The sequence below is a fragment of the Sus scrofa genome, chromosome X (assembly GCF_000003025.6).
Source record: "Sus scrofa isolate TJ Tabasco breed Duroc chromosome X, Sscrofa11.1, whole genome shotgun sequence".
Classification (NCBI taxonomy): Eukaryota; Metazoa; Chordata; class Mammalia; order Artiodactyla; family Suidae; genus Sus; species Sus scrofa.
In genome coordinates this window covers 77,642,808-77,650,959 of record NC_010461.5, presented here as the reverse complement: position 1 = coordinate 77,650,959, position 8,152 = coordinate 77,642,808, and the positions used below count along the sequence as shown (strand labels likewise).

The following is an 8,152-nucleotide window of genomic DNA, read 5'->3' as shown; positions in this document are numbered from 1 at the left end:
AAATATCCTGCATTGAATACACTTTCTGGGTTAGCATAATGCTTAATGTTGTTGAATGAATGCAAGAAGGACTTGGTTGAATAGCAAATCTAAAGGAAAATTTTAAGGTATGAATGTGGATGATGGCTCTAACCCAAACCCACCACCCTAGACACAGCCCCCAAAATAGACCCCAAACTTCCCCCACTTCCTTCACAAAAAAACCCCCACCAACATGAAACAGGAGCCACTATAGAGTTACATATAAACCCAGTAAACATTTATTTTTGAGAAAACATTAACTGTCGTAAAATAAAAGTCTCAAATCCTTGTTATCTTTTCACTCTAATGTCAAAAGTTTATTAAAAACAAAAACAAAAACAAAACCTGGTTCTTAAGAAACAGCTGGAAACGCTGAGAAAGTTAGTAACAAAGTCTTAGTAAACAGTCCTTCAGTCATTTCCTACTTCAGTAATGGTAAGTTTTCATTCTCAGAGAGAATGGTTTTGTGGCAGTGGCTTCTTTCTTCATCTTCAGAAAGGCTGATAAAGTCCCTGATAACCACCGTTAAAGGGAGATGCTTCATTCATTTGAACATTGTAATTAGTAAATGCAGTTCCAAAAGCATTAGTCCCATAGTTATAGCTAAGAAAATACTCTCCACCATAGGTATTAAACACTGGCCGATCATTGTAGTAGGCATTATGGAAATTGCCATACACTTGATTAGAAAAATTAAACCCTTCATTACAGGCTGAGAAGGGAACAGGAACAAACACAGGAGAAGGGCTTCCATCACCTCCAACTGCCCCACAAACATTTGGATTTGCTCCAAAAGCATTTGGGTTTACTCCAAAAGTACTTGGGTTTGCTCCGCAAAGATCTGGGTTTGCTCTGCAAAGATTGCGGTTTGCTCCAAAAGCACTTGGATTTGCTCTGCAAAGATTTGGATTAGCTCCAAAAGGATTCGGGTTTGCCACATAAGGATTCAGGTTTGCCACATAAGGATTCAGGTTTGCCATGTAAGGATTTGGGTTTGCCATGTAAGGATTTGGGTTTGCCTGGGAGCCTATTCCTCCCCAGCGGTTGCCAACTCTGGCAAAAGGAAACTCTCTTCCTCCCCTGTGTTGCGACTTCACATATGCTTTTGGGAGTGCAATTTTAATTTCGCACCGCCCAGAGCCAATTAGATGGTACCTGGTTTCTAACAGCTTCCTCACTGGTTTTTCATCCGTGTATGTGATAAAACAGAAGGCTCGTCTTTCGTTCATTCTTGGACACACTGGAAGCTCAATATTCTCAATCATGCCAAAGGCCCCAAAATACTCTCTGATTTTTTCCTCAGACATACGGGGGTTCAATCCTCCAACAAAAACTTTTCTTGGAGGGAATTTCACTTCCATGGCTTTAGCCCGTTTAAGGTCGATCATTTTGCCATCCACTTTGTGCTCTTCGACTTGGAGCACCTTTTCAACGGAGGCACTATCTTTGAAAAGCACAAATCCAAACCCCCTAGAGAGTCCGGTGTCTGGATAGGTTTTTATAATAAAATCTAGGATCTCCCCAAATTGGGTCAAATATTCGAGAAGAGCTTGCTTACTGATATTGCGGGATATTCCCCCGATGAACATTTTACTGGCATCGTACTGATTCTTGCTGGCTTTGATTAGGAACCCCTGAGGGAATTGTTGTGGTTCATCCACTCTGTTCATGGCAAAGTTAATGGCGTCCATCGAAGGGAGGCTGGCGGCGGCGGGGCTGTATCGTTGCCGAAAAGCGTGGCTCAGTTTCAACTGGCAGAGAGGGGGAATATGGGAATTGGTGGGGGAGGTGACGAAACAGGGACGCGGTGACGTGAGACGGTGAGACCGTGGGAGTGAGTGGTTTGAATTTTGAAATGGGCGGTTAAGGAGGAGTGCTTATTGTACACCGGCTTGCTCTGGAGAAATTGTCTGGCTTCTGGACCTGATGTTTATGCCTTTAAGGACAAAATAATAGCCTCTCCTCCCCCTACCCCCTGCAAAGGGAAAGTTTATCAGGAGCCACAGCTACACCTTGGTGGCGCATTCAAGTTTTGTTAAAACTCGATAGTTCTTTCAAGATGGAGCCTGCATGTCTCTGTTGCCACTTGTTCATCACTGTCCTTTCCATCCTTCTGGTGTCTGTGGAAGTATTTGGGGGCTGGGGTGGGAAAGGAGGTGAGGAAGGTAAACTGGAAAGTGAGTACAGGAGGAGCACAGTACCTGCAGGTGACGTCGAAGTAATCTAAAATCAAATTCAAAAAAAACCTTTGTTGATATGTAACTTACATATGACCCAATTCATCCTCCTGACATGTTTAATGTATTTACAGAGTTGTGCGATCATTACCACAATTTAATTTCAAATTAAATTAAAATTTTTAATGACAATTTTATAAAATTAAAATTTAATTCCCCCCAAAAGAAATTCTGTACCCCAATTAGTCTCTTATCATTTTACCCTGAACCCTCAGAAATCATACAATCTGTGGCCAATATTTTCAAAGATCATCCATATTGTGGTGTATTTCAGTATTTCATTATTTTTTTATGGCTGAATATGTTCTACTGTACAGATTAACACATTTGGTTTATCTTTTTCTATAGGAAAAATATTTGAAAGTATTGATGTTGTTATATTATTACATATGTGCATTATAGTTAAAATAAGAATTATAAGGGATTTTTCTGTCAGTCATTTGTGTTTCTGATTTCTGGCATGATCAGTCAGTCAGTGTAAAAAGGTTTTGTCACAACTGTCCAGGTTATTGAGATGTTATTTAATAATAGTTTAACCTCTCCTTGCATCTGAAGACAAAAACTCAAATTTTTGAATGCTTAATTGACTAAGTTCTTCCTTGACCACTTCCTATCCCATGCAATCGAGTAATTTCTGTTTGTCTTCTTTCAAATACTAGCTTTTTTGAGGGAAGGATTTTTAAATTCCTCCACAGTACCTCCCTACATATTCTATCTCTAAATACTTGCACTTAATGAATTTCTGCAATTACTATTTTTTAAAAAAATTCCTATTGTTAATAATAATAATACATGCTTATTTCTCTCTTTAAACTTGTGTACTCACCATCATTGGGACAGAAGAGAAAGGGAACTGTATTTTTAAAATACCCTCAATGAAATAAACCATAGGGAAAATGAATTATTTCACAACAAAGGTAAAACTAAAAATTCTAGGAAAAAAGTCCCTAGCTCACACTTTAGTTATAAACTATTTGAAGGCCCATCTGCTCTCACATCTTAAGTGCTATTCCACACTGCTGTGCCTCTGTTCATTCTGAACATTCTTCCTCAAAAAGCCTTCCGTCTGTGAACCTATTATACCCTTTTTCTACATCTTTGTCAAGGTGCGTGTGTGTGTGTGTGTGTGTGTGTAATCTGTCAATGAGCTTCTCATGGATAGGTGACAGGCACAGTGCCATACTTGAGGTTTCAACACAAAGGATAATATGTATAATACACATTTTTTTTTAAAAAAAGGAACTCACCAAATGCTTGTTGAAATAAACTAAGCAGTGGGGTTCTGAGGACCACATTTTTTTAAATGCTTCAGCTACCTGACCTCTGAGAGGATGAACCTATTGCAGATTACTTCCTGAATGCTGATCTGCCACAGTTTCAGAGATCTGACCTCTCTTCTTAGAGAAGAGGCTGCAGTATTGAAATTTTCTTATTTCTGGGTCATTTGCAAACAAATCCAGATAACCACAAAGAAGCCAGAGCTCTCTTTAGCTCCTGCTTTCACTAGAATGAGAATCTTAGGGGCATTGTATCCTCTGTGTTTCTAAACTAATGAGGCGCCTCGATGGCTAGTTACTTACCTGTGACTCTTTTTCTAATTAGGCCTTGGCCGATATCATAGTTTAGACCCCTGGGTGGGCTAGTTAGCTTTATTCACTTACATGGCTACAGGCTGCCCCCCTGACCCCAGTTCTTGGCTTTGCAAATGCATGTTCCTGGTCACAAGGGGCTGCTGGGTCTGAGCATGACAATGAATCAGTTACAAGACAATGCTCACTCCTGGATCCAAAATTCAAAGCATTTAACCTACTGATCTTGGGTCAATAGTGTCATCTTGGTACATGAAAGACAACACATTATTACTGGAATTACTTTTGAGGCAACAAAATTAAAAAAAAAATTGTGTTTCTTCTTGATCCCCTAATGAAAATATTTTTGCTCATTGAGGTACTCCACTCCCACACACATGCTCTGTGATTTTTAGCTGTCTAAAACATTTTTAAAAGATTCCTTTCCATGGTAATATCTAAAGAAATTAAAATCTGTACTGTTTAGCTTTAGACTTCCATGGCGATGGCACCACACAACTTAATATAGGTTAGGTATTGAAATATTGTCATCATATTCTTTATATATATATATATAATGATTTTTTTCAATATAGATAGTTTACAGTGTTCTGTCAATTTTCTCCTGTACAGCATGGTGACCCAGTTACACATACAAGTATACATTCTTTTTTCTCACATTATCATGCTCCATCATAAGCAACCAGACATAGATCCCAGTGCTACACTGCAGGATCTCATTGCTTATCCATTCCAAAGGCAATAGTTTGCACCTATTAATCCCAAGCTCCCAATCTATCCCACTCACACCCCTCCCCCTTGGCAACTACAAGTCTATTCTCCAAGTCTATGATTTTCTTTTCTGTGCTGTATATTAGATTCCAGATATAAGTGATATGTGATATTATATGGTATTTGTCTTTCTCTTTCTGACTGACTTCTCTCAGGATGAGAGTCTCTAGTTCCATCCATGTTGCCGAAAATGGCATTATTTCGTTCTTTTTTGAGGCTGACTAGTATTCAATTGCATATACATACGCCACATCTTCCTAATCCAGTCATCTATCAGTGGACATTTGGGTTGATTCGATGTCTTGGCTAGTGTGAATAGTGCTGCAATGAACATGTGTGTGCATGTGTCTTTTTTAAGGAAAGTTTTGTCTGGATATATGCCTGAGTGGGATTGCTGGGTCATATGGTAGTTCTATGTATACTTTCTAAGGTACCTCCATACTATTCTCCATAGTGGTTGTACCAGCTTACATTCCCACCAACAGTGCAGGAGGGTTCCTGTTTCTCCATACCCCATCCAGCATTTGTTATTTGGGGACTAATTAATAATGGCCCTTCTGACTGGTGTGAGGTGGTATTTCATGGTTGTTTTGATTTGCATTTCTCTAATAATCAGGGATGCTGAGTGTTGTTTCAAGTGCTTCAATCTGTATATCTTCCTTGGAGAACAGTCTATTCAGGTCTTTTGCCCATTTTTCCATTGGGTTGTTGGCTTTTTTGCTGTTGAGTTGTATCAGTTGCTTGTATATTCTAGAGAGTAAGCCCTGTCGGTTGTATCATTTGAAACTATTGTCTCCCATTCTGTCAGTTGTCTTTTTGTTTTCTTTTTGGTTGCCTTTGCTGTGCAAAAGCTTGTCAGTTTGATTAAATCCCATTGGTTTATTTTTGCTCTAGTTTCTATTGCTTTGGGAGACTGACCTGAGAAAACATTTGTAAGGTTGATGTCAGAGAATGTTTTGCCTATATTCTCTTCCAGGAGTTTGATAGTGTCTTGGCTTATATTTAAGTCTTTCAGCCATTTTGAGTTTATTTTTGTGGATGATGTGAGGGTGTGTTCTAGTTTCATTGATTTGCATGCAACTGTCCAGGTTTCCCAGCAATACTTGCTGAAAAGACTTTCTTTTTCCCATTTTATGTTCTTGCCTCCTTTGTCAAAGATTAATTGACCATAGGTGTCTGGGTTTATTTCTGGGTTCTCTATTCTGTTCCATTGGTTGGTCTGTCTGTTTTGGTTCCAGTACCACACAGTCTTGATGACCGTGGCTTTGTAACATTGCCTGAAGTCTGGGAGAGTTTTGTCTCCTGATTGGCTTTTGTTCCTCAGAATTGTTTTGGCATTCTGGGTCTTTTGTGGTTCCATATGAATTTTTGGACTGTTTGTTCTAGTTCTGAGAAAAATGTCATGGGTAATTTGATAGGGATTGCATTGAATCTGTAGATCACTTTGGGTAGTATGGCCATTTATACAATATTATTTTTTTCAAGCCAGAAGCATAGAATATCTTTCCATTTCTTTACATCTTCTTTAATTTCCATGATTAATGTTTTATAGTTTTTGGTTTATAAGTCTTTTACTTCCTCAGTCAGGTGTGTTCCAGGTATTTCATTTTTTTGGAGTGCAGTTTTAAAGGGCATTGTATTTTAATATTTCTTTTCTAGTATTTCATTGCTAGTATATAGAAACGCAACTGATTTCTGAATGTTAATCTTATATCCTGCTACTTTGCTGAATTTGTGGATCAGTTCAAGTAGTTTTTGGTTTGAGTCCTTAGGGTTTTGTATATATAGTATCATGTCATCTGCATACAGTGACAGTTCGACCTCTTCTGTTCCAATTTGGATGTCTTTTATTTTTTTTGTTTGTCTGACTGCTGTAGCTAGGACTTCCAGTACTATGTTGAAAAACAGTGGCGAGAGTGGGCATCCTTGTCTTGTTCCAGATTTTAGTGGGAAGGCTTTCAGCTTTTCTGCATTGAGTATTATATTTGCTGTAGGTTTGTCATAAATGGCTTTTGTTATGTTCAGGAATGTTCCCTCTGTACACACTTTGATAAGAGTTTTGATCATGAATGGATGTTGGACGTTGTCAAATGCTTTTTCTGCATCTATTGAGATGATCATGTGGTTTTTGCCTTTTATTAATGTGGTGTATGGCATTGATTGATTTGCATATGTTGAACCATCCTTGTGAAACTGGGATGAATCCCAGTGTCATTCTGTATAATCTTTTTTATATGTTTTTGGATTTGTTTGGCTAAAATTTTGCTGAGAATTTTTGTGTCTGTATTCATCAAAGATATTGATCTATAGTTTTCTTTTTTGGTGGTATCTTTGTCTGGTTTTGGAATTATGGTAATGGTGGCATCATAGAATGTCTTTGGGAGTGTTCCTTCTTCTTCAACTTTTTGAAAAAGTTTAAGGAGGATGGGTATAAGTTCCTCTCTGTATGTTTGGTAGAATTTGCCTGTAGAGCCATCTGGTCCTGGGCTTTTATTTGTAGGGAGTGTTTTTATGACACCTTCAATTTCATTTCTAGTGATCGGTCTGTTCAGTTGGTCTGTTTCTTCTTGATTCAGTTTTGGCAGGCTGTAAGTCTCTAGAAAGTGGTCCATTTCTTCCAGGTTGTCAAATTTGTTAGCATACAATTGTTGATAGTATTCTCTCATAGTTTTTTGTATTTCTGTATATTCTGTTGTGACTTCTCCGTTTTCATTTCTTATTTTGTTTATTTGGGTTTTTTGTCTCCTCTTCTTGGTGAGTCTAGCAAGAGGTTTGTCCATTTTGTTTACCTTTTCATAGAACCAGCTCTTGGTTTTATTGATTTCTTCTATTGTTTTAATCTCTATTTTATTGATTTCCTCTTTGATCTTTATGATCTCCTTCCTTCTGCTCTTTTTGGTTTTGTTTGTTCTTATTTTTCTATTTCATTTATGTAGTGAGTTAAATTGTCAGTTTGAGATCTTTCTTCCTTTTTGAGGAAGGCCTGTATTGCTATGAACTTCCCTCTGAGCACTGCTTTTGTGGCATCCCATAGATTTTGAGTGGTTGTGTCTTCATTATCAATTGTCTCGCAGTATTTTTTAATTTCTTTCTTGATTTCCTCATTGACCCATGGGTTTTTTAGTAGCATGTTTTTTAGTCTCTGTGTCATTAGTTTTTTCTCATTTCTTTTCCTGTGGTTGATTTCTAGTGTCATGCCATTGTGGTAAGAGAAGTTACTTGAAATAATTTATATAGTCTTAAATTTTCTCAGGTTAGCTTTTATGCCAGTATGTGATCAATCCTTGAGAGTGTTCCATGTGCACTTTAGAAGAATGTATATTCTGATTTTTTTGGATGTAGTGTCCTGAAGATATTAAGTCTAACATTTCTATTGTGTCCCTTAGGATCTCTGTTGCCATATAGATTTTCTATCTAGAGGATCTGTCCATTGTTGTGAGTGGGGTGTTAAAGTCTCCTACTATGATTGTATTCCCATCAATTTCTCCTTTCATGTCTGTTAGTATTTTTTTGTAGGTATCTGGGTGCTTCTAT

General features: G+C 37.9%; 1 pseudogene; it reads right to left on the bottom strand.

Moving 5' to 3' along the window:
* Positions 513 to 2,234, bottom strand: LOC100511612 (annotated as a pseudogene).